This window comes from Lissotriton vulgaris, chromosome 1_1, assembly GCF_964263255.1.
Source record: "Lissotriton vulgaris chromosome 1_1, aLisVul1.2, whole genome shotgun sequence".
NCBI classification, from domain to species: Eukaryota; Metazoa; Chordata; class Amphibia; order Caudata; family Salamandridae; genus Lissotriton; species Lissotriton vulgaris.
The window spans coordinates 1,142,114,138-1,142,139,951 of record NC_141685.1 but is presented as its reverse complement, the minus strand read 5'-3'; the positions used below and the strand labels follow the sequence as shown (position 1 = coordinate 1,142,139,951).

The following is a 25,814-nucleotide window of genomic DNA, read 5'->3' as shown; positions in this document are numbered from 1 at the left end:
ATCAGCCCCCCCCGTCTGCATGTACACCGTGTGCTGCGTCTAGTGTGCGGCTCCCAGGGCTCCGTGCCCCCTTTGCCATCCAAGGCTTTCCTTTCACAAAGAGCTGAAATCTGCTTCAGTAACAGGAGCCGAATGAAGGATTTCAAAACGTATAAATCTTTACAGTTCGTACTTCTAGCGCTCTGGCGAGATTAGTTGTGATCGATATAAAGATATGTAATTCCACTTTTTCATACCATGTCATACAGACGTTATTACACTACACTGCTGTTTGGCAAACTAAGAAGAACTCTATAGTTAACTGAACTAACTCGCCAATTATCCTTAATTCCACTTTCAACAGTGTAATTAAAGATGTATGAAGGTCATTGTAGCGCATTCCATTTATGACGTGCACAGACCCATCCTTGCAGGGTGAAATCGTGAAGGCGTGTCAACTACCATAGCCATCAGCAGCCTCCTTCCAAACCTCGGTGCAAATTAGCGGCTTTTGTAAAAATGCCGCGCGATTTCTACAAAAGTTCCGATTTCTCTGGCACTTTTGTAAAAATCGCGGCATTTTTACAAAAGTGCCGATTTCGCAGCAAACCGCGAAATCGCGATATCCTGGAGGGTCTGCATAACACAGTGGTTAGCATTGATTTTAATATTAAGAATGTATTTCTACCCAAAGAAACCCGTTTAGCAGCATCAGGATAAGGAAAGACTGGGGAAAAAAACATAGCTTACTAACTTGTACCATGCATCTCTTTCATAGCTCACTGTGCTAGATTACACAAGGAACTTTGCAGTGCTTTTAAAACTGCTGCCTGCGGACCCCCTGGGAATGTGTCACGGACCAGTGGGGGTCGGAGGATCACAGTTAAGGAACTACTGCCCTAAGCCAAACCCAACGCTGGAATGCAGTGTTGTGATTGGTCAGGGACTGGGAACCTGTGCATGTTCCTCACCAGGCTGTGCATTACAGCCTGGTGGGGAATATGCAAAGCGCGCATGACTGTTCGGCTGGCCCAAGACATCAGGCCAAGCAGTCATGCCCACTTGGAGTGTGCAAGCCACTCCTCCCCCTGTGCCACCAGCCCCGGCCCGCCCTAGCCCAGCCGCTACAAAAAAGAAAATGATAATCACAAATCATTTTAGTTTTTCCTTTTTTCACAGCTCTGAGAGTGGTGAGCCGACGGTCCTCTACCTTAGCAGAGGAGACGCCCCTGTCTGGTTTGTTTTAGGCATATGATAATTTTTGTGTAATATGTCTGGATGCAGTTATAGAATAATATAAATCTCAGAGAGATACATGCATTGAATTTGAATTACGAGAAAGCCAACGTCAGAAATGGCTAAATTGTCTCTGTTTCAATGCATGTCGATGGGGAAAATAAAACCCGTGTTTTCACTATCTCCATCTTTGCTGTTTCGTAATGTTGGAATGGACGGCTTTTGCCCCCCAGTCACCCTAAATATGCCTCTTTCCTGCGGAGCGTGAGTTTCCACACGCCGCCCCCTCTGCGTCCTTCCTGAACAGTGAAGGTGGAGTCAGCAGCTGCAGACTAAGCTGGTCTTCGCTTTCACTTTCACTTTCTCTGGAACAGAAACTTAACTCGATCAACGGTGAGACACTGAGACCAGGAGAAGACGAGGGTGGTCACTGGAGCACAGGAGGAGCAGCAGACAAACGCATCGCCTTACAACAGAGTCAGGTAGGAATGGAGAGAAGGCTGCCCTGGGGGCCAGCACAGGACACCAGCAGGAGTAGAGTCTATAATAACCACAGCTCATGTCGTCTATCAGGTTTCACAATTACCAACACAAACGACGTACCATTTACCAGTCTCTGAAATCTAGTTACAAGCCCCTTGCGCCGCCGGTAGGTCATTTTTTCCCATTTTAAAAGTGACGCACCGGCGGCGCAAGGGGCTTGTAAATAAGTCCCTTAGAATTTCAGTTTGCCAGGTTCAGATTCTTAATTTAGTAGTGGTGTAAAAGAATGTGCAACTGAAGCTGATTTTTCTCACTCATCCACGTTACCTGCGTATGGCAACCGAGAAAGCCTCTCCAGCACGGGGGAGGGCGGGGCAGTGCCACAGGGTGGTCCAGCTTCAGTCCAAACATCCGGGCAGTGGGCCACTGGAGCGCAGTGGCATCTTTATATCCGCGCAATCATCGAGTGCGCTCAAAAACACAGAATAACTCGTTTTTTGTACTCCTCGGAGCATCTGCGCGCTGTACAAATCCCATTTATCGTCATCCTCAAATCAGAAAACCTTTGCTTCAAATTCCTCCCTTTTATTTATTCCATCCGTGTGAAATGCGTGTCACGTGATCTCTCTGTCACTTGTAAACTGTGCCTCTGGCCAGTGAACAAAACACGGAAGACAGAGTGACGGATAGCTTCTGAGCAAGAGACTAGGCTCTGTAGCAGAGGAAAGCACGGCACACCAGGACACAGCAGGACTTGTGATCTAGCCAAATGATGTTTGCTACCTTTTTCCTGCTAATACCATATTTTACGTTTCCACGGTAAAGTTCGTCTAGATCTAGAGAGTGTCTTACTAACTGCCTTCAGCATTTCCTTTTCGTAGCACCCCCAGGGGAGCCCCTCCCGAGGGACCAGGCAAGGAGGTACAGACACCTACTGAGGGCACAGTGGAGTACAGAGGGGGTATGCAGTCTGCTCTGTGCAACGCCATATGTAAATACAATTACAGTGTACATCCTGCCCTCTGCAGCAGACCCCCATGGGCCCTTAGGGCACTGCTGCCTGAGCTCTTCAGCCTATTGTTAATATGTGCCAGTCAGTCAGTCCTAACCTGCACAATCTTCGATCAATAGTATTAAAACAAGCATTTACAATGCAACGGTCTCGCCTTTGCAAAAGTTAGAGCTATTGGCATTGTGAATGACAACATTTCTATTTATGCTTAACTCTACTGGTCTTCGGTGTGGGAAAACATGGCGGCCGCAGGCTAGAGCGGTTCGCGCGTCCTGACAGACCTCCCTCTGAACTGCTACATTGTTGCATTCGTCGATGTTTTGAGACGCGTTAAGGTTTCTACTTCATCGTGAGAAACGGCTGCGAGCAGAAACGAGTGAAGATTAAACCTGGGAAAACTTTTGTTTGGTTCCCCTCACCGGCTTCTGTTAATCCACCGATGTGCTTTGGTGTGGACAGGCGACCCCTCCCCTCCGCCTTCCTGCAGCAGTGGAAGCGTGCAGCCGTGGAGCTGAGGCGCGGCCGCAGGGCGCCGGCTCGCGGGCTCCTCCGAGGAAACTCCGGCGGCGATAGAGGAGGAGCGGCGGCCGGGCTTCATCCCGCATTCTCTACTTTTTGCCCCACAACTCCTGTAGAGAGGACCATTGAGAAGGAGACGGAGCCTGTGGCTGGCGGTTTTGTTGTGGACGGTAAAAGTAAGGTTGGGCTCCCCTTTCCAATTCCAGTAAACGCACATACAACAAGCATTGGAAATGCAATAGGGCTCGCATTAGGAAAGTTTGAGCTATTGGTCTTATAAATGATTTTTTTTTTATTTATGTGTTATTTTTTAAAATAGCTAAATTAATAGCTTTGTCATTTACAATGCCAATAGTTTTAACTTTCGCAAATGTGACACCTATAGCATTTGTAATGCAACATGTTTTGTATTTATGTGACTTAGATGTATTGATATTACAAATAGCAATGGCTTTTAATTTTTTTAAATAATTAATACTTAAATAATTTATTTAATTTGTAATGGCAATAGCTTAAACATTTGTAAATAACTTCTTTTTGTGATTTGTAATAAAGCGTAAAAGCTTGAAAGCAACTTGAAACATTGAAAGAACATATTTGAACCAGTGATGCTGCGTTGCGCTGAGTGATGCTGTGGTTGCGCTGAGTGATGCTGTGGTTGCGCTGAGTGATGCTGTGGTTCCGTTGAGTGATGATGTGGTTGCGCTGAGTGATGCTGTGGTTCCGCTGAGTGATGCTGTGGTTACGCTGAGTGATGCTGTGGTTGCGCTGAGTGATGCTGTGGTTACGCTGAGTGATGCTGTGGTTGCGCTGTGTGATGCTGTGGTTGCCCTGAGTGGTGCTGTGGTGATGTGTGATGCTGTGGTGATGCTGTGGTGGTGCTGAGTGATACTGGGGTAGTGCTGAGTGAGTCTGGGGTGGTGCTGAGTGATGCTGGGGTGGTGCTGAGTGGTGCTGTGGTGGTGCTGAGTGATGCTGTGGTTTCGCTGAGTGATGCAGTGGTTGCGCTGAGTGATGCTGTGGTGGTGCTGAGTGATGCTGGGGTGGCACTGAGTGATGCTGGGGTGGCACTGAGTGATGCTGGGGTGGCGCTGAGTTATAATGTGGTGGTGCTGAGTGATAATGTGGTGTTGCTGAGTGATGCTGGGGTAGCGCTTAGTGATGATGTGGGGATTATGAGTGGTGCTGTGGTGGTGCTGAGTGATGCTGGGGTGATGCTGAGTGATGATGTGGTGATGGTGAGTGGTGCTGAGTGATGCTGAGGTGGTGCTGAGTGATGCTGTGGTGGCGATGAGTAATGCTGTGGCGTTCAGTGATACTGTAGTGGTGCTGAGGGGAGCGGGACGAGAGTGCCTTGGTGCTTTTCCTGTTCACCTCAAAGACATGCATGCAAGCAGACTTCGGCTCTAGGGTTGGAGGCATGTATACATGTGTGCACGTTCATACAGTAGTACCTAGAGTATTACTGTATGCTTTACTCCCCATGTGAGTAAAGCCAATAGCCTGCAGGAATATCACCTAAACTGAGAAGGCTTCTAGGGCAAGACTTCAATTTTATTACTGTGGAAATGGTATCGAAATTACACTCCCGATGCAGTGTCGAAAAAAACTACACTGCAATACTTCTGGTAAGGACTTATGTTTGATGTAGCGTAAATCTGCCTCCATTCAAAGGAACCAAGGGGAAAACGTTCCTGAGAGGTGTGCAATAAAGCCAGTCATTGAGAATGAGCATGAAATGGTAGCCATTCAAGTACTGGTAAATCCGAATCCCCCTGGAAAGTAGGCGAGCCACCAGGGGATCCAGCAGCTTTGTGAGCACTCTAGGAGATTATATAACCGCAAAGGGGAGGGGGAGGGTTGTCTCTAAAACTAAAGGCAAAACTACAACCCAATTTAAGGGGAGAGACGAAATGGAGAAAACAGGCCTGCACCCACACAGCACACAGTCTTAAGACTGCACACCACTGCTGTCGTACCCCGATTGAGCTCTATTGCCAAGTCCACACCTGAACCTGAGTTGCAGGGCATAGTGAGGACGTTACTGAAACCTTCAGTAAATAAGAAAGAAGGACAACATGAGAAATGCAAGAATATACATGCAGGTACTTGCAACGCCCATCTGTTGGAACAGCAAAATAATAGGAAGTGTTTGGGCTAGCCATGATCTCTTATAGTATGGGCTACTGTGTTTTAAAAGAATTTTTGATTATGGTTGCAAGATTCCTATCTCTGGGATGGTACAGCTTCGTGGCGCGGAAAAGAGATGCAAAGTTAAGGTTAATTCTACATTGGACTCTGAAGAAGTGACCCAGGTAATGTCTTTTTTCACAAAAATCTACAATGATGAAAGTGGACCTGACGAAAAAATAAGCTAACAATTTCATTTTAGAGAAAAGTAAAAATTACTAAATGCATTCCTCAAAAATATATTTTTGTCTAAAAGATAAAGGTAACATTAACGAGAGAAGGACGGCCGCATTGGGAAGGGCATACGCTACTCACAGCAAGAACCAGGAATCTTTTTCCTCTTGCTCTGGGTGGATTGTCAGGAATAAAGATTAGCCTATGTATCCAGCTGCAGACACCAGTCCCACACTGTAGAGGATGTTGCATCATGTCCAGAGTTGCCGACGTTGGAGGAGGGTAACCAGGTTTGAATCTCTGCAGCTCAACATCCTATGATTCTAGGCGAATCACATTATTGTTTAAAAAAGGCAATTACTGAAATATTTTATTGTATGAGTTGAAAATGAATGCCCTTATCTGATCCCAAACTTAAAATTCCTATTTCTACTAAAAGCAGCACCACGGAGAACAGAAGACCATATGGTGTAACAGCCAGAGCTGCCAGCTTTAGAGCTAAGGAACATGGTTCGAGTCTTGACGTCAACTCAACATCCAATTCTGGGTGAATCACTCGATTTGCTGTGTCAAATGTAAATAAGTAGTTTAAGCGGTGCCGTGCCAAATGTGAATAAGTAGTTTAAGTGATGCTCATGTAAAGAATTCTAAAACACTAAAAGCCACTGTAAAAAAGTGTTGTGAGTGGAAAGCGGTGTACAAGCAGTGAGGGGCAGCGGGGAGAGGCAAGAAGGAAGAATAGGGGAGAGCAAGGGTGACGAGATGCACGGGGAGCAGCAGCCTTTGATGTGCCGGCCGTGGGCAGTGAATAATTAGGGGAGGAGAAATGTCAGAGCGCACGCTGGGGGAAGCTTGTGGGAGGGAGGCTGGTAGCTTTGATGCGTGCACACGCTTTTTTCACGGGCACAGCATCAAATCACCAGTTTGGTTAAGCTCTCGTTAAGCCCCAATATGTCTCCACATCTCTGCAATGCGCAAGCGCATTGGTAGAGGTCGAGCCCTAAAAAGCAGGCTCCAAAAAGTAAAAAGCGGTAAACCTATACACGACCCAGAAAGTTTAACTGGGGTGGAGGCGGGGGCGAAGAAAGATTCAGCAGCAGATAGGGGGGTTGAGGCTGAGGCCGATAGAACTAGGAAAAGCGCGGGTGTTAACCAGGGGGCCAGGAGTAAAGAGGCAAGTAAATGTGCTAAAGTTAGAGGTGGCTCTCAGAGAGGGGCTAAGAATAAGCATCCCCCAAGCAGCGCAGTATGCATTACCCCTTTATTGCTTTCCTTCGTTAAGGTATTACCCCAGGTATTGGATATTTTTCCTGCAAAATCTATCGAGCACACTATCATTTCAAATACAAGTATGGCTGAGCTCTCTCTTCCCCCTCGAGGCTCACCCACAGCTGTAGCTACTACTGTCGCTGAGAAGCGAGTACTAGCTGTGCTGGATGAGGAGGCAATTAATTCCAAAGTAGGTGATCTGGGGTCACCTCCTGGTGTCGGGGAGTCTACTGGTTCTGCGGAAAGCGCTGGGATAAAAAATGGAGTACATGAGGAAGGAGAAAATGGGGTTGGAAACTCGCTCGAGGCACTCCTAACATCTATGAGGGAGGAGATCAGGGCTGCGTGAGAAATTCTCAAGAAGAAAGTAGATGGTCTCTGCGAAAGAACAGAGGCCCTCGAGGGCTCTGTAGGGTCACTGAAGGCCAATTTGGAGACAGCTGAGACGAAAAGTCAAAGTTTACAGAGAGAGGGGGATGTCATGCGGGAGAGGGTCGAGTCCCTGGAAAATTACTCACGGCTTAACAATCTTCGGCTCCTGAAGGTTCCGGAGGGGAAAGAAGGGGGTGATATCAAGGCTTTCGTGGTTTCACTACTAAAAGAGTCCCTAAGCCTTGACAAGGCAGCTGACATCCTAGAGAGAGATATTCAGCGGATACATCAAGATCCCTTCCGTCTAAACCCCGGCAGAGTTTAACCCAGAAAGATACTGGTTAACTTCCTCACATACACCCTAAAAGAAAAAATTCTAAACCTCGCACTGAAAGCAAAATCGCTAAAAGTTTCTGACTTTCCCTTTGAAGTACGGTCGGACCTTTCTAAATCCACATTAGATCGATAATGGGAACTTGGCCAAAGAATGGACAAGTTTAGATCTTTGGGCGCAACGGTGCAGATGAGGCTCCCTGCGTTTTTGCGGGTGATGTACAATAATAAAATGCATAACATCCAATCCCCTCTTGAGGCCGATGAATTGTTGGAATTCATTGGGGTTGCCCGCGGGGGGAAGTTAAAATACAGAGTACATTGCACCATTTGCACCATACAAACCATTCTAGGCTCGAGAGATATTGGATAAGGGCATAACTCCCAAACTTTGTTGGTAGAGGGGAAAAAAAAGGAGATAAAATGAAGTATACACAAAAATATATAACAATGGTTCTCTCTTCATTACAAGCCACGTTTCCGGTATTTGTTTTCTCCAGTCGGTGCTTTTATTACCTTAAGCAGTGCAGAAAGGGGGGGGGGGCTGGCTATACATCAGGCCAGTGTAAGTGTGGGGGTTTTTTCCAGGGGGGAGGGGTAGGGGTTGGGGGCACTTTGGATGGTGGGGGAATTTTTTAAAAAAATCCTCATATGTCAGCCTTTTTATTAATTTTCTATGTGTCCTGGTAGCGGATTTATTCAGGTTCAGTGTCGTCAGAATTCGCGGCTGAGTGGTCCAGGTTTCTGTGATTACGGGAGGGATGGAGTAAGGAGAGGGAAGCATTGATATGACCTTCATTTAATATCTATCCTGGAATGTCAATGGCCTGCGCATGAGGAGTAGAAGAGATCGAATCCTCCAATATTTGAGAGACTCCTCCGCGCAGATCATTGTCATACAGGAGACTCACCTTTTCAAGGCAGAAGTTACCGATATGTTAAAAAAGCAGAAATGGATCGATAAATTTATATGTACAGACCAAAATGCAAACATAAGAGGGATCCTGTTTATTTATTTTTAAAAAACAAGCAAAAGTCCAGATACTGGACTATAAAGAGGACCACAGTGGGAGATGGCTCCTATTAAGAATTTCGGTAGATGGTTGGATCTGTACATTAGTGGGCTATTATGGTCCAAACCAAGACGATTCATCTTATTTGGACATTATTCGGAATCAACTGGTTACTTCCCAGGACCCTGTTATCTGGTTTGGCGATTTTAATATTGTGCTCAACCCTAAACTTGATAAGCCTCCTAACTCTAGAGCCTGCGTACTCTCTAAATTAAGGCAAACCCTAGTAGCAATAATGACACAGTTGGGCCTAGCGGATCTATGGAGAGAAAGGGTAGGCAATAAACTGTTTTCTTTTTTTTTCGGAACCTTAAATACAAGCATAAATCGAGAATCGAGTATGCTTTGTTTAGTTATTATCTTAAAAATTCACTGACGGAGATAGAATATCTCCCTTCCCACCTCTCCGACAATTCAGCTATTTTGTTTACTTTAAAGTCTGGCCAGCAGATTAGACATGCTTCATGGTCCTTCGATCTGACTATTTCATTAGAAGACGATGAAATCAGTTTTCTTTTAGCAGAGTCTAAATCTTTTTTGGAGATCAATCTTTAATCTGCTGTTATAGCGACGGTGTAGGACCCCCAGAAAGCATTTTTGAGAGGGTGTATAACTAACAGAGCCTCCCATAGACGGAAGATATATAGGGAGATGACAAAAACCCTTGAGCTGGAAATGAACTCAATTGAACAAAAGCTCGGCATCTCCATGGGCTCAACAGAAGAGCAAGGGAAGTTGGCTGAGCTTAAAAAACAGCTTGAGAACATTTTACAAGAAAGGGTTGCTAAGAGATGGGAGGCAAGCAAGATCTCTCATTTTGAATTTGGGGAGGCTGCAGGCAGGGTTTTGGCTTGGAAAGTAAAATCTTACCAAACACAAAACTACATCAGAGAAATAAAACTGGAAGGTGAGGTAGCTTCCAGGATTTCTAACTCGGATTTTGGGAGCGCCTTTCTAGACTTTTTTCAAGGGATTTATAAAAAGGATATTATCGATGACCATGTGGCAAGGAATTCCTGGCTTGATAAAGTCTCTCTGCCGACTCTCTCAACAGCACAAAGTAACCGCTTGGAGATGGAAATATCAGAGGCAGAAGTGAGTAAAACCATTGGACAACTTAAGCGAGGGAAGGCGGCCGGTCCTGACGGTCTACCAGCAGAGCTCTATCGTGTTTTAAGTGTAGCTATTGTTCCAATATTGACGGCCTTTTTTAACGGGATTCTCCTGAAGGGGGAGGCACCCCCAAAGTCGTGGAGCGAAGCAACCATCGTCCTGATTCCTAAACCAGGGAAGGCCCCGACTGAGTGCGAATCCTACCGGCCAATTTCGCTGCTGAACAACGATTATAACATCTTCGCAACTATCATGTGAACTAGATTGGGGAGCGTAATTGGCTCAATTATCCATCATGATCAAAAAGGGTTTACAAAAGGGCGTCAGTTAGCTGATCTCAGGCACGATTTGGTGGGGGCTATAGACATCGCCTCCACCTTCTCTCTTCCTTTGGCAACCCTCACTTTAGACGCAACCAAAGCCTTTGATAGGGTCAATTGGCCCTATCTGGCCGCGGCTATAAGAAAGTTTTAATTTGGAGATGGCTTCTGTCGAGTTATTACTCTCATGTATAAGGCCCCATTGGCTAGGTTGCTAATTAACGGTGTTCTGACAGAGCCCTTTAAAATTACGAGGAGCACTAGGCAGGGCTGCCTGCTCTCTCCCCTTCTCTTCAATTTGTACATTGAGCCATTTGCTCAGGTTTTGAGAGAAGAGGTTAATATACCTTCTTTTAAAATTGAGGGGTGGGAGAGGCGGGTAGCACTCTATGCAGATGACATCCTCATTTTTACGTCTGATCCGGATCTATCATTCCCCATTGTTATTAAGAGGGCGGAGGAGTTTGGGCGGATTTCGGGGTACGAAATGAATGCAAGTAAAACGGAAATAATGTCCTGAAACATCCCCAATATAAAACTTGATGTGACCTCCTCCATGTGTTATCTCGAAATTCGGGTCACTCAAGAGGTTGGAAACATCGTGCAAAACAACCTAGACCGGGTTTTTAACGAATGTCGGAAGCTATTTAAATCCTGGGCCCATCTTCCACTTACTATACTAGGGAGGATAAGTTTAGTAAAGATGTCTATTCTTCCCAGATTTACATTTAAATGTCAGCGAGAGATTAATTCCTTTATCTGGAATTACAAAGCTACTAGATTGGCATGGAAGAAGTTGAGAAGGAGGAGGGAAAAGGGAGGACTGGCACTACTCGACTTACAGTATTATGCATGGGCTTTTCAGTTGTCCCACTCTAGAATGCTTTTGAAAATACCATCTAGTTTGTCAATAGGGATAATGTTTCAAGCCATGTTAATAGGGGCGGCACTACCAATTGATGGATTTCTGTTTAAATTTAGGGATCAGAAATTTTTCAAAAAAGTTACGTTAAAATTCTTCAATCTTTGACTAAAGCCTGGGCGCAGATTAGAAAGAGAATAGGGCTTTCTTACTTCTCAAATTTTGCACCATTGTGGAACTCCCCAGGTCTACCAGCGTGTTTAAAGGACAGTTTGGCAACCCCAGTGAAGGATGCTGGGATTGTAAGATGGGGAGATCTGTTGGCAGGGGAGTCAATGGTGGCATGGGAAGAGTTACAGGACAGGGTAGGCCCTGGTCTATCCAGATTTAAACATCTGCAGCTTGATAGCTGGGCTAGGGCCTTGTATAGGAAAGGTGTTTCTCTGGGTAAAGTTAGTAACCTGGAACAGCAGTTGGTAGAGAGTCAAGGGGGAGGCAAAGAGGTTGCTCTCTGGTACTGGAGTATTCTGGAGGAGGTTAATGGGGATATTACCCTCCCTGACGAGCTGTGTGGGGGGCGGGGGGGGTGAGCTAGGCTTTCAGTATGAGGAGTTATGGATAAAATCTTTTACTCTCCTTTATAAAATCGTTAAACCAGCATGGCTGAGGCGTAACCATCTTTTTACGGTACACCGTGCCTACCTCTCCCCTCTAAGGCTATCAAAATTCCAGCCAGGAAAGAGCTGTAACAAATGTAATCTCCCCGAAGCATCTGATGTACACATGTTCATGGACTGCCCTTCCATCGGCATGTTTTGGGAAGAACTAAAGTCGTCATTAGACTCTATTCTCAACATATCATTGTCTATCACTCTGCCACTAATAATTTTCGGTTTAGATGAAAGCGTCACCGGCCAGGCAAGGTCTTTTCTTTTTTATGCAATTCTTTTAGCAAGAAGGCAAATCTGTAAGTTTTGGGTTGACACCACGGCACCATCGCATTCAGGTTGGCTGACGTCCCTATATGAAACATCTAAGGTGGACTTGGCCAGACTATGCAGTAAACGAAATTTGGCTTTCTGGGATTTATTGGTTCAGTGGAGATAAAGTTCCCGGGTTTTTTTTTTCTTTCCCCGGGTCCTATGATTATGCCTACAACACTCCAAGGACCTTGGGTTGTTGGTCCCCACGGATACTGTAATGGTCCAATAGGTTGAAAAATACCTTGATGGAGTAATTGCTAGCCCACACCTCTTCCCCCCTCTTGTTTTCTGGATTCTTCTTCCCCCATTATGTCAATTGTGTCTTGGAATGGGAGATATTTAAAATCTTTTGTCTCTCAAGGTAGGACACGTAAGGTGGTCAGCATTTCTTGAAAGAGGGTAAGGCAAATGAGGACAAAAAAAACATTTTTATTTATGTGTTGGTTTTGAAAACAGATAAATAAATGACATTGTAATTTACAATGCCAATAGCTTAATCTCTTGCAAATGCGAGACCTATTGCATTTGCATCCACACACACACACAGAGCCACACACACACAGAGCCACACACACACACACAGAGCCACACACACACACAAAGAGCCACACACACAAAGTCACACTCACAGAGCCACACACAGAGCCACGTTAACCAGATCCCTCAATAGATATTCCTACCTTCAAGAGTCTCGTATGGAGTGGGCTTGTAGTTAATTAACCCATAATGGCCCAATGAAGGTGGTTTGCCATGACAGGAATATCTTCTGCCATGTGCAATGTTTTGCAGAGAAGAACCATCAACCAGGGAGGCACAGATGCAGGCTTCTGAATTACAAAGTATCAACTGAACAAGCCCTTCTAAACTCCGTTTCGGTTTGCCTTCAAGCTGTCTACTGACATATTGCTCTAAGATGGAAGCAAAAGAGAAACTGTTGAAAACCAAGTTCGGCCTGTGCAGAAACTAGAGTTAAAGGTAGACAATGATAAGGAGAGGCAGGATTTTGCTTTATAGGAGGGTGAGAATTTACAGAGCAAAGTGATTCCTAAAAGCCAGCAAGCATGTCTGGGAAAGTGGTACCGGCAACCTAGGTTTCCTCTTCTCACTGTCCCTACTTTATGTGGGGGTAGTGGACCTGCTTTGTAGCAGCAAGGTCTGGATGCCTCACCATCAGTTCACAATGAACTCCTCTCTTTGACAGCACATTCTAGAGGGAAGTCCGAGAACATCTTCAGTGTACATCATAGCAGAAAATAGATCATGCAACAGGACTCTGATGCAAAACACATCAGTAAATCTATAACTGAATGACTGGGAAAAAAAAGAAGCAGAATTTTCAAATGGTCAACTCAAAATGCAGACCTCAACCCCATTGAGATGTTTTGGCGATAGTGAAAGAGAGTTGTGCATAAATGGCTTCCCTCATAATCATTGAGCTTAAGTAGATTTACAAGAATTATTGGTCCAAAACCCCTTCCAGGAGACATGAGAGACTGATATTTCTTACAGGAAATGGTTACTTCAAGTTATGGATACTAAAGGAAGTTCCACACGTTACTGAATCACAGGCTGCACTTATGTTTTCACAAAAGCCTACTCAAGGGTGGTGGATTTTTGCTTCACTGAATATTGACAAAGTGAAATTGGTTATGGTATTTGTCAGATAAGGTTAGCTTTATCTACTGTTAGAACCTAGTGAGCATTAGAAGATTGACAAATGTATTTTAACATGTAAAACCACAGAATCTGAACAGTGTGTACTTACTTTTTCACATCAATGTAGATTTGTATGGCATTGTATGTATGAAAGTCTTCAATGATGGTATGAGTGTATAGGGAGATAAGTATATATGGTTTTGGTATGATTTCATATGTCATGGGGTGATAGTGGCACCAAAAGATAGTAAACCTAAACCATATTTCACTCTCCAAATTAAAAAAAGTACTACACTCAGTTTATTGCCTTTGGGGACCCCAAACTAACCGAAAACCCATATATATCTGGTATCTACACACTCAGAAGACCCATGGGAACAGCGTGAGTCAAGCCATAGCAGGTATAATTTTCTGTGCATAGGAGATAGGAGACAATAAGGGAATACAAAAATATATTGCAGACAGTTTGGCAAACGTCACGTACAGTGTGCATCTTGCCAGGCAGCCAAATAGGTTGAAGGAGGTCTGATTTTCCCCACTAAATACCTTGGGTTGTACAGAATTGAAAAGTATATAGATTTTAGATTGTCCTTGTATTCTTGAGCTGGGTATCTGACACCAAAGAATAGCGAATCACAAACAGATTTTGCCACAATTTAGGGATCAGTGCTAACATTACATAATTGATTGCTCAGATTGCTTCTCTAGGAAAACCCACATGTATTCGGCATTTTCAGACTGCCAGATATTTAGGGCAATATTTCCTTACTTTGCATTCTGAGATCTATGCTTTTCCATTTGAGAAATAAAAAAAACACTGGTATCCCATGTGCCCTTGTCTCCCCCATGTCCAGGCTATGCCCAATGGATTTAACTGCACTGTTTCCACCACGGTTGACCTTACTAATAGATGCATTAATAAAGTTAAGTTTGGGGGTTTGTTGGAGTCATCTAATCACTATCAGGGAGTGCCTTGCCTACTTTCCCGGTTACACATTCTGTCGCTGTCCCCCTAGCCTTCCCCTAACCAGGGCACCCATGTCACAAAACTCACACTGCTCATAGACTTTAAACACTTTCAAGGTTAAGTTACTTAGCCTTAAATCTCGAGGCTTGAACAACCCCACAAAGTGATTAGCAATATTATCATTGCTTGAAGAGATCACTGTGACATTTGTCTTTTCAAGAGACTCATCTTTTTTCTAAAGAGTGACAGAGATTGAAATCACAATGGTTTCCTAAACAACAGCTGTCCTTATGGCCAACTAAACAAGTTCTTATTTGCTCCCACTGTACTGGCTGTTGTACCATCTCTTGAATACTGAAGCAAGAAAATAAACAACAAGGAACATCAACCCTTTTGGATTCGGACAATTTATTTACAAACATTGAATTTCAGAATTGAATGACTCTTGCCTAGATATTAGTTACAAGTGACGTCCAGAAATTGAATTGAGTGTGCTCAAGGTTTTTTATAGAATTTGTCGCTTTCATTGAAAGTTGTAGATGTAGGATACGCATCTTACCTCTAGAAGCACCAAACCTATTGAAGCTCTACACAGTAGCCCGGATAGTAATAGGGTTGAGCGCCCATAGTCTGTAGGTATCCTTCTTATCAGTACAACTCTGACATGCTGCCTTACCCAGGCTTCAAAATGTACGTACGCTGGTGACAAGCGCTGAGTAAACAATATTCCGCCTCGAGCCGACAGGAAGTGCAGGTAAATCACCTGTGTAATGAGACAATCAAAGCCAGCAGCAGTGGCCAATTATAGCGTGAGCCACTGCCGCGAGGCCTTGTGGTGGCTCTTGACAGACAGCGCAGGGGGCTCTGCGTTCCCTCCAAGAAACCACTAAGTGGTACAGTAACCTGTGGAATCACTGGATACCCCTGCTTCACCGCAGCGCATTAATACAAGGCCTCATTAGCCTGGATTTATGTTTCACATGGTAATAAGCGGTCACCTTGCCTGACTCCCTGATTGGAATGGTTTAATCCTGTTTGTGCAACAAGATAACTTTCTCTCCTCGTGCTGCTTCTCCGTTTACTCACGCGCGGCCATCTCAAAACAAGCACTCGCCATGATGTTGTGTTTTCGCTGTAAACCCCGTCCTTTTCGGACTGGGGGACGTGTTTTTATAGAGGAAGAAAGAAACGAAAAAAACACGCCCCTCAATCCGAAAAGGACGGGGCTTACAGTGAAAACACAACATCAGAGAGACCTCTTCTCCAATGGCTGGCTGCCGTTTAGGAGGCCAGCCAATGGAGAAGAGGGGCGGGTTCAAGCCCCACTACTAGAGACATAAGATCTCGCGAGCGAGACTGCGCAAGCGCAGCCTTCGCTAGCCGAGACCTAAAAAGGCTCCTGATAACAGGGGCATTCGATTATGTAGAGAAGCCATAACAGCGAGCCTCAAGCCAGAGGATCCAAAATGAAACTGCAAACTGGTGAAATTCTTGTCAAAGGCCTCCATCGGATGTATACATGAAGTAATTTGCCTGCTACAAGGTTACCCGTCCTGGCGGGTGAAGGGGCTAATGCCAGTCATTAGGATGGTTGCCTGGAGTGGTAGGCCTTTTTAATCCTAAATCTGCTTGGTTTTAGCATTGCTCCCTTTTAACTGTTGTCTGTAAAGGGAGCTATAGCTCGCTCGATTACCATGCACAGTTGCACCTTTTCTTGTTATCCAATAGTAATTCGCTATATAGATTGAATTGTAATAAAAAGATACTGTTGTGGTTTTAATTAACTGAAACAATAAATTTAACTGACATTTACAGTTTAAGCGCCAGATTATAAATCTGTTAAGATAGTGATATTTGATCATTAGAATGAAAATGACTCCCTGATGATAGCAGTGTCCAGGGCAGGGGAGCCAACATGGGCAACCTCTTGTCTGGCCATGTGTGGAACTGAAAGGGAAAGAGACACAAGAAATATGACTGTGAATAACAAAAACTCTTAACAAAGAAACAAATCGTGAAAGGAAATATGCAGGGTTCCTACCTTCTTTTGTAATGCAAGGAACTGTGCGGAGTCTCTTGGGGAAGAATAGGGCAGATCCATGTTGTTGCACCGGACCAGAAGAGAGCTGATAACTCCACACACTGTTCTACTTTTGCTGAAGAACAATTAGGATTACCTATATGTACCAAGGCGTATGCGATTTACAAATGTGTGACAAACACTATGCTGCAGTAGCAAAGGCCCAACGTGTCTCTGACCCTGTTGGATGGCCGCCTTTCCTACCGTGCAATCTCATTTTCCGTCACATACTATGCACTCCCTTTAATTAGTGCTATGGACTTTGCTCCGCTAATCTGAATGTCCTCTCTCTTGCTCTCGCTCTCTCTCTCTCTCTCTCTCTCTCTCTCTCTCTCCCCTTTGGTTTATGCCTCGCATTCTCCACCACTTTGCATGGGTTTGGGAGTGGTATCTCTGACTAGATGTACTATTGCTGGCTCAATATCAGTTCAGTTCAGTAAATCTTTATTTCGATGATTAAAAACCATCATAAAAATACATAGTATAAATCAACATTCATCAAATTACATTATATTTCTGAACTTTACAATATTACAAGTTAAAATTATTATTAATTAAAAAAGAGAAAAAGCATTCAATTCATTTCATCCTAGATCAACCCCTAGTGTTTCTTAATTTGACAGCAATTTTTAAAAAACTCATAACAGAACACAGAGTACGCATATCAGTTGCTCTTTGCAAAAATAATAAAGCAGATTTAGCGTGATAAATTTTTGACTCCTTTAAAATATCCACAAGAAATCTACGGCGAGGAATTCTATAAAAGGAGCATAATAATACAAAATGAAGGGTGTCCTGCGGAGACCTATTGTTGCAGCCGTAGGCACCCTTCTGCTCAATTGTTAGAGTAAAACCAGACGAATAAGCTAAAATATTAGATAACAAATTGAGCCTAAAACGACACATTAAAAACCTCTCTTGTTGACTGTGCATTAAAAATAGATATGGTTCCATGCTCTCTCCGTTGCTCACTAAAGAGTGCGCTGCTACAGATGTTTTAATAGAGTCAAATTGTTTCCTAATACAATCGTATTTATCAAGTTGCTGCTTATGAATACGATGTTTACAAGAGGTGTCAATCGTTGACTTGTCAGTAAATAGTGTTTGATGATCTATACAATCTAAGGTATCTTTAACATATTTAAGCCAGGGGATTTGTAGGCACCTATCTCTCTGGACGCAATCTTTAATTATTTGTCTACTGAGTTCGGCATCTGGATTTAACCAGATTCGAAGCCAGGTCAGGATTGGTCTTGCTTTAATCAAGCCAGAGATGTACGGGGTACCAAGCTCCTTGTGTGTGATTGCTGCTGGAATGCTCTGTGGTAATTTCAGCAATTTTCTTAGGAATTTGTCTTCCTCTGCTTGTAGCTGGTGTACATCCCTAAAGCCCCACACCTCTGCCCCGTACGTGGCTTTGGCAGTGCTAACCGCTCTGTACAGTGCCAATACTTGTTCTGGAGACCAGCGGCCCAACCTGCGTGCAAAGCTTAAGATGGCACCGTTAGCTGAAACAAGTTTCCTGCACCTTTCCTCCATTAATGGGGCAAACCTAATGTTTTCGTCAAACACAAGACCCAGATATGAAAATGTGTTTACAGTTTCTAAGGCATGTGTTCCTATTTTAAACATAAATCTCTTGGACGTTTTTTTCCCTGCCACCATGACAAATGACTTGTTCAGGTTTACTGAGAGATCTAAATTCTCTATGAACCTAACAAAGCCACTGATTAACTGCTGCAGGCTCACTGCTGTTCGTGCGAGCAGGACCGCGTCATCCGCGTACAAGAGTACCGGTATATGACGCGATCCTACTCTTGGGCAATCAGTCCCCAATGTGATCAGTGAGCTCTCCAAGTCATTTATGTAAAGGGAGAATAGGAAGGGGGCCAGGATACACCCCTGCCTCACCCCACCAGTGCACGGGAAGGCATCAGTGCTCACCCCTCCCGCGCTATAGCGGACTTTGGCAGTGGTGTTCCAGTGAAGTTCCTTTAGGATATTTATGAGGTCTGGATCAATTCCCAATTTGAACATAAGTGCCCAGAGTTTAGTTCTATTTATATTATCGAATGCAGCTGCCAGGTCCATGAACCCCATATACATTGTTCCTTTATCAGATTTAGTGTATTTGGCAACTAATAGATAGAGGTTAAGGCATTGGTCACTAGTTGACTTGCCTGCTCTAAACCCGTACTGGGTGTCTGCTAAGGTGTGGTGAGCTTCAGTCCACTCAGCTAGGCGATTTAAAATTGCCCTGCCTAATAGTTTAGCTGACACGTCAATCAGCGAGATTGGTCTGTAGCATTGTGGATTATCCCTACACCCTTTCTTATAGATAGGGACAATCAGCGCAGTTGACCAAGATCGCGGGAGCCCAGATTTTATTGTGGCGTTAAGTACTCTGGTCATAATCGGTGCCCATAATTCAATGTTGCTTAAAAAGAGGTCTGGGGGTGTGCCATCCGGGCCTGGTGCTTTATTGCGAGTCAGGCCTTGAATCGCCTTTGAGACTTCCAATAAAGAAAATTCGAGTTCGATTGCCCTAGGACCCTCCCACACTCCATCCCTGACTTCTTCACCCTGTTGATTGTAGAGACTATTGAAATGGTTAACCCATTGTTCGGGGAGTAAGTTGGTACTAATTACAGGGGAGCTAGAGTCTTGGTAACAGGCTCTATTTATTATTCTCCAGAATTGGGTATAGTCCCTGCTCTCTCCTGCTTCCCTCAGGTCTGCCCAGACTTCCTTTTGAAGTGTGCTCTTTCTCTGCTTGACATGCATTTTATAATTACATATACAAAGGGCGATTTCATTCTTCTCTCTCGGGGACTTCTTGAGGCTCTGTTTTAGTTCTCTCAGTGCCCGTGAGCAATTAGAATCAAACCATCTTGGGGTTGTCGATTCCTTTATGGGCCGCTTAGTTTTTAGTAATCCCTCGACCACCCTAGTTAAGGACTCAAATGCCAAGACCACTTCTCTGCCCTCTATTGCGAGATCGAGGCAAATCTCTATATGTTCTTTCCCTCTTTCCACTAGGGTGCTATAGAATTCTTGTGGATTAATCTTTGCCCATCTTAGGCGCCTCCCCTGGTCAGTTGGGCGAATTACTATGTCTTCCCCGCCATGTTCTGCAGGTAGGCCGTTGTATGATAATTCAAGGGTTAGGGGGTTGGTTGTGATCACTGAAGGGGCTCCACTCCGTTCTTACCTCTTTAATCTGCTCTTTAGCAAAGGCAGATATTACTATAACGTCTATGATGGAAGAGCAGCCTCTTCCTTTAAATGTTGGTATAAGAGTGTTCCCTTTTTTCAACGCCAACAGGTCCATTGTGTGAGTGAGGGTGAAGCTATCAAGTAACTTCATAAGCAGTGTACCTTCTCTATTATGTTCAAAATGAGGTCCACTTTCTTCAGGGCAGGATGACCAATCAGGGGACATAGGGAGTAGTTTTGGGCACAAATGACAATTAAAGTCACCCATCAGCAAAATAATTGGTTCGAGCCCCCCTGCCTTGGGTCTGTTTCTTAGTTTAATCTACTCTCTAACTCTTGTAATACAAGGAGGTTACCCTCAATTGGGCCTGAATTATAGAAATTTAATATTAGGAACCTCTGTCCCTGTCCCTGGAATGCCACTACTTGTATGGTATCTGATACCCATGTGGGTTCTGACCATATGCCTTTTAAATATAGGTCCACATATATAACTAGCCCTCCTTTCGCCCTCCCAGATCTCACTTCCTGCGCTGGCCTGAAAAAGCATTTATATCCCTCCAAAGACAGGAATCGGGGTCTCGTGCCCATGTCTCTTGTAGGGCTATAATGTGGAAGCACCTTATGTACTCCCTCCACTCCTTGTTTTTGAGTTTACCCCCCAGGCCTGCTATATTCCATGACAGAAAGGCTAACCCTGCCCTATTTGCTTTGCTTCCCTCTGTGCTCTGATCTTTTAGTCTACACACTCTTTTTTTGCAAGTCTTTAAGGCACTAACGGCCTCCTCCCTCTGCTTTGGGGGTCCTCTATCCTCATTGCTTCCGCACTTCCTGTTCTCCCTTTCATACTATGAACAGTTTCGTCCTCTATTACAGAACTTACTTGCTCCCCTGTTACCGTGCTTACTTGCTCATTGTCTAAAGGAGGTAGTCAGTCATTTTCATCGAGCGACTGCAGGGGTGCAAATCTATTTTTCCACTGGGGGTAGTCTCGGGGAGCTAAGAAATGATCGGGGTGGTTAATGAATCTGTCCCTTTGGTTATGTGGTAACCTTCCAGAGTTCCACATTGGATAATCTAAGTTGTTACTGCTCCGTCTCCTTGGGTAAAAATACCCCAGTGGGAGCGCGCAAATTGTGCTGGTGTGATCTCTGTTAGAGTTTCTCAATATGTATTCCACCAGTCTGACATCTATGAAATTTGCCACAATGCAAACCCCTCTTATATCTTTTTTCCTGCCTCCTAGCCAGTTAGCTCTTCTCACATGTAGTATCTCCCCCCTTTCCCCGTTATTCAATGGCCTATGTATATTCAACCACTTTGCAATTTTTGAGTGTAGTTGTGAGTGCGATTCTTTATCTGATGCCCTGAGTTCCGGTACCCCTGCAAATACTATTACATAGGGGCTAGCCTCTGGTGGTAGATTTATATGTGGGGGGGCCCTCTAAGCTATAAAATGGATCGAGGTCCGTATAGGGTAAGCTAGAAGGGCCTTGGCTTGAGTAGTGGTCTTCCTGCCCCCTTTGTATGAATGGTTGCTGTGGGCCTTTATCAACATTTCTGGTGCCCGTCTTATAATTTAATCCCCTCCCAGGATCTTGGGTAGCTTTAGGGGGGGTCATGTACCTGGGTGATCGTGTGTTGGATGTTACTAACACAATTGTTATTAGTCCCTGTATTATCAGTGGCCACACTTGTGGGTTGATTAGAACCTGAAGGGGGTTTCTTACTGGTCTGGTCCATTATCTTTCCTTGTTTAGCCAATTTGTTGGCTATTTTATCCACCCTATTTACAATTGGTTTCAACTGGGTGATAATAAAAGTTTCCAGGTGTTTTTTGAGTTCTCCTATAACCTCCTCAATCCACTCTGGTGGATTTACGTTTGTATACACTCTATTGTCTTCAGGGGTAACCTCTTGTCTGTTTTTAGATCGACAGGCTCGTATAAGTGATTTATTTTTCCTGTGTTGTCCCTTGCTAGCCCCCCGGCGATTGGGCTTACTACGGGCGGTAGGGTTGCTGTGCCCTGCATTTTCTGCCCCAGAAAGTAGTGCATGTTAGGCACAGGGGATGCCCTCTATTGAGTTACTTGCTGACACTATATTATCAGTCATGTTGGGGCTTTCAGCTAATGTTTGCTCACTGGATTGCGTTGGGGTAGCTAATATAGGAATAGGTGAGGCGGATAGACTCCTTTCCATACGTTCTATCTCCCCAGATATCTTCCTCAGCATCAGATCTATTGCGGTAGGTTTTTTTACTTTATTGGGAGGTGCGATATTTATTTCGGCCATGGTTTGTTTAGGGGTTTCAGCTAGATGTGCTCTGCTCGCAGCCAAGCGTGTTTTAGGGGAATTGGACATAGTGCAATCTTTGAGCATTCAAGAGTCGGTGTATTAAGTGGGCCCGTCCAGCACAAACGGCCGGTCCGAATTGACAGTACCTGTAGAATTCAGCAAAGTCAAGGGGGGTGGCCCTTCCCGTCCCTGGTCGACCACGGACGCCCACAGATGGCCCGCCCTCTGCCCGGGCTCAGCCCGGCGCCGCCCGCGCGCGTCCCGCGATGCTGGAGGAGCGGCTCCACCTTATACACCTCCTGGCGTGGGAAACTGACGCTGCAGGCGGCGTCCCCGAGACCACACTGGGGACGCTGGGAGATGTAGGCAGTCGTTTGTAGGTCGGCGCTCCCCCCTCTCAGCGGCCGCGTTGTAAAGTGCGGCGGCGGGGGAGAGCGATACTGAAGAGCGTGATGTCCGGTGCTCTAAACCGATGAATGCAGGTCCGTTAATGCCCCCGGCATGCTGGCTCAATATAATATACCCTCATATGTAAAGCGCAAACATATCACCCCTCAAGGGTTTCAAGGCGCTGGGGGCCTTGGGGGAGATTAAGGGAGATATTACCCAGAGTCAAGTGATGCTGAGCTGAGCTGCCGCCAGGGATGGAACCGTGAGCCCCGGGCTCCAGAGTCACCTGTTCTGGCCACTGTGCCACACCTCTCCCCCGATACTCATGGATTATTGAGCCTATCGTCAACTTTCTTCTTTTCCTCTTTCCGTGAAAGGATGCTCGAATTGTAGCACCAATGCCCTCAAGGCAGTGCAGGATGTAGTTTGTCATGTGACATGCAAGGGCATCTTTTAAAGTGCAATAAATGGTTCTTTTTTTAAATTTGTTTTTATTGAAGCCGGAGTTAAAAAGAAAATACATATCACATCTGAGTCACTATAAACACCATGAATCCTCAACCTATTTAACACTTAAAAAAATTAAACAAAATAAGATCTAAGACCACACCCCATCCCACCGCAACATTGCAGCTTAACAACAGTTTCTATCATCTCCTCTTAGCTATCAATTAATCAAGGTTGGTACTCCTTATTTTATTGAATTTCTTAAGGCCCCCAATTCGAACAGCATAAGTGTATTCCCTTTTCTTAACCCTTCTCATCTTCTGACCCCACTCCTGGGCCGAGGGAATCAGATCAGAACGCCATTTTTGTAATAAGAGTGATCTTGCAATTGCCATTGCTATATACAAAAAACTAGTCATTGACTCTGTACAGGGAAGATCAGGGTCAAAGCTAAATAGAATTAGCCTATCATTAACTTCCAGCGGTATATTACATTCCTGTTCCAAATATGCAAATAAGTCTACCCAATAAACCTTAATTTTTTGACAACTCAACATAATATGTGACCAGTTGGCGGATGGATGAATCATACAGGGGAAACATTGAGAAGATTGGTTGGCATACATCTTTGACAGGGAGGTGGGAGTTCGATACAACAACCATTTGCTAAAAAATAACATCCTACGCCAATTTGCCCCTCTCAAAGTACTAAAATGTAACCTATTAATAGAGGTCCAAATATGTGGAAAAATTTCGCAATTCTCATGTTCTGACCATTTCTTAATAGCTTTCGACTTAAGGTCCACCCCCTTTACAATGGCTAAATATTTCTGTTAGAAGCTTTAACTAATATTTCTTCGACCAACTTATTTTGATCCATAAAAGAAGCAACATTTATTTCAACAAGGTATTTATATAAACTACCATAGGAATTAATTAGGATAAAATCATTAGCGATAGATTGGAGCATTTCTACTACCGTCACCCAGTTACCATTACTTAAAAAATCGGACACTTTAACATACCCAGCTACTGCCCATTTTGATTCCAAGTATGTAGGTTGTTTAACCCCTATTAAGGGGAGGATTTCTTCTAGCAAGGTAGCTGAGTTGAATGCTGGAATAAAATATTTTTAAAAAAAGGCCTGCTGTCTTTTAAACAACCATTGCAGACACTTATAGCGTACCAGCTTCGGAGATCTAAACATTAGTAGAGGAGAGTGGATTTGACTGTCCTTACACATTAAATTCATGAAAATGTTACAGTAAAAATGTGCTTGTGGTGGAGGCTTAAACCTAGATAAATATTATGCAAAATACGTGTCATAATAACTTTTAATGTTGGGGAGTGCTAACCCTCCTTGGTCCAAATCTTAGTATAAAGTGATAAGTGCTAAACGTGTTTTTTTTTGCCCAAATAAAGGCTGTGAACATGGACTCAACCTGAGAAAAAAAGAACCTGACACAGTGCATGGTATTGAGGAGAACAAAAATTAAATAACGGTAAGACAGACATTTTAATTAGAGCCACTCGCCCCACGATGAACAAAGGGAGCATGCTCCATCGAGCAAACAACCCTTGAACTTTCTTTATTAGTGGAGCAAAATTCAATTTATATAGATCATCAATTGACTCGGAAAAAAATATCCCCAGGTATCTCTTTGGTTTGGAATTAACAGAGCTATGGATATCAGGGTGCAGATTTATGAAGGCCCTCCCACATTGTATAACTTCCGTCTTGCCTTTATTTATCCGATACCCCCCTAAAGCTTCAAAGTCTTCAAACAACTTGAAGACCTTAGTTTGCACTTCCACTGTTGGCTTAATTAGTAGCATGATGTCATCTGCATATAATTTTAATTTGGGCATAGCTGGAATTGGAGGATGAATATCAGCGCAGTTCCAAATGGCTATTGCCAGAGGCTCGATGAAAAAAGCAAAAAGAACTGGCGATAAGGGGCATCCTTGCCTTGTACCTCCTTTAATTTTTACAGACCCTGCCACAGCCGAATTAATAATTACATTAGCCACAGCATTCTCATACAATCTCTGAATTAAGAATATAAATGACAGTAGGATATTAAAGGAGTGCAAGATCGAAAACAATGTCTTCCAGACCACCAGGTCAAAGGCTTTTTCCGCGTCTAATAATAAAACTAGAGCAAGGATCTTCTGAATCTTAAAATAATCCAGAGCTTCTGAGAGAAAGTGGGTGTTAGTAGCTAATTGTCTACCAGCCAAAAACCCATTTTGGTCAACATGAATCAATTTCGCCGCATATCTGTTAAACCTTAGAGATAAAAGTTTGGTGACAATTTTATAATCCGAATTCAATAACGTGATGGGACCATACGAATTCGGATCCATCTTATTCTTACCCTTCTTTGCAAAGCTAACAACGTTCCCCTGTCTAAAAGATTCTGGGACTACCCCTCCTTCTAATAAAGAATTAATCAAAAATAAAAAAAATTCAGACAACACCTCAAAAAAAACCTTATAAAATTCAGCATGTAGACCATCTGGACCACAGGCCTTACCATTTGCTAGGCTCTTTACAACCTCCTCCAACTCTATCAATGAAAAGGGGCTCGCCATGGAGCCTTTATCTGTTTCCGAAAGAGTTGAGGGTGGATTTTCATGGAGAAATTTTGCAAGCAAATGGTCATCGACCATCTGGAGTTTGCCATAGATCGCCTCATATTGGGCAAGCGTAATGCTCACAATTTTTCCTGGATCCTCTTTGTGAACTGCTGTCAAGGGACAACTTAATGCCTTAATTTGATTCGTGGCCGCCTGCTCTTTGGCCTGCCACGCCAACAGTCTGCCGGTAAAATTACTCTCC

General features: G+C 44.1%; 1 protein-coding gene across 2 annotated transcripts in view; it reads left to right on the top strand.

Moving 5' to 3' along the window:
• Positions 1–1,507: 1,507 nt before the first annotated feature.
• LOC147748799 (E3 ubiquitin-protein ligase DTX3L-like) overlaps positions 1,508–25,814 on the top strand; it is a 719,624-nt gene continuing 695,317 nt past the window's right edge. For both annotated transcript variants that reach the window (XM_086963890.1, XM_086963891.1), the window contains exon 1: positions 1,508–1,697. The gene's annotated coding sequence lies outside the window, so the exon portion shown is untranslated. The remainder of the gene's footprint in view (positions 1,698–25,814) is intronic.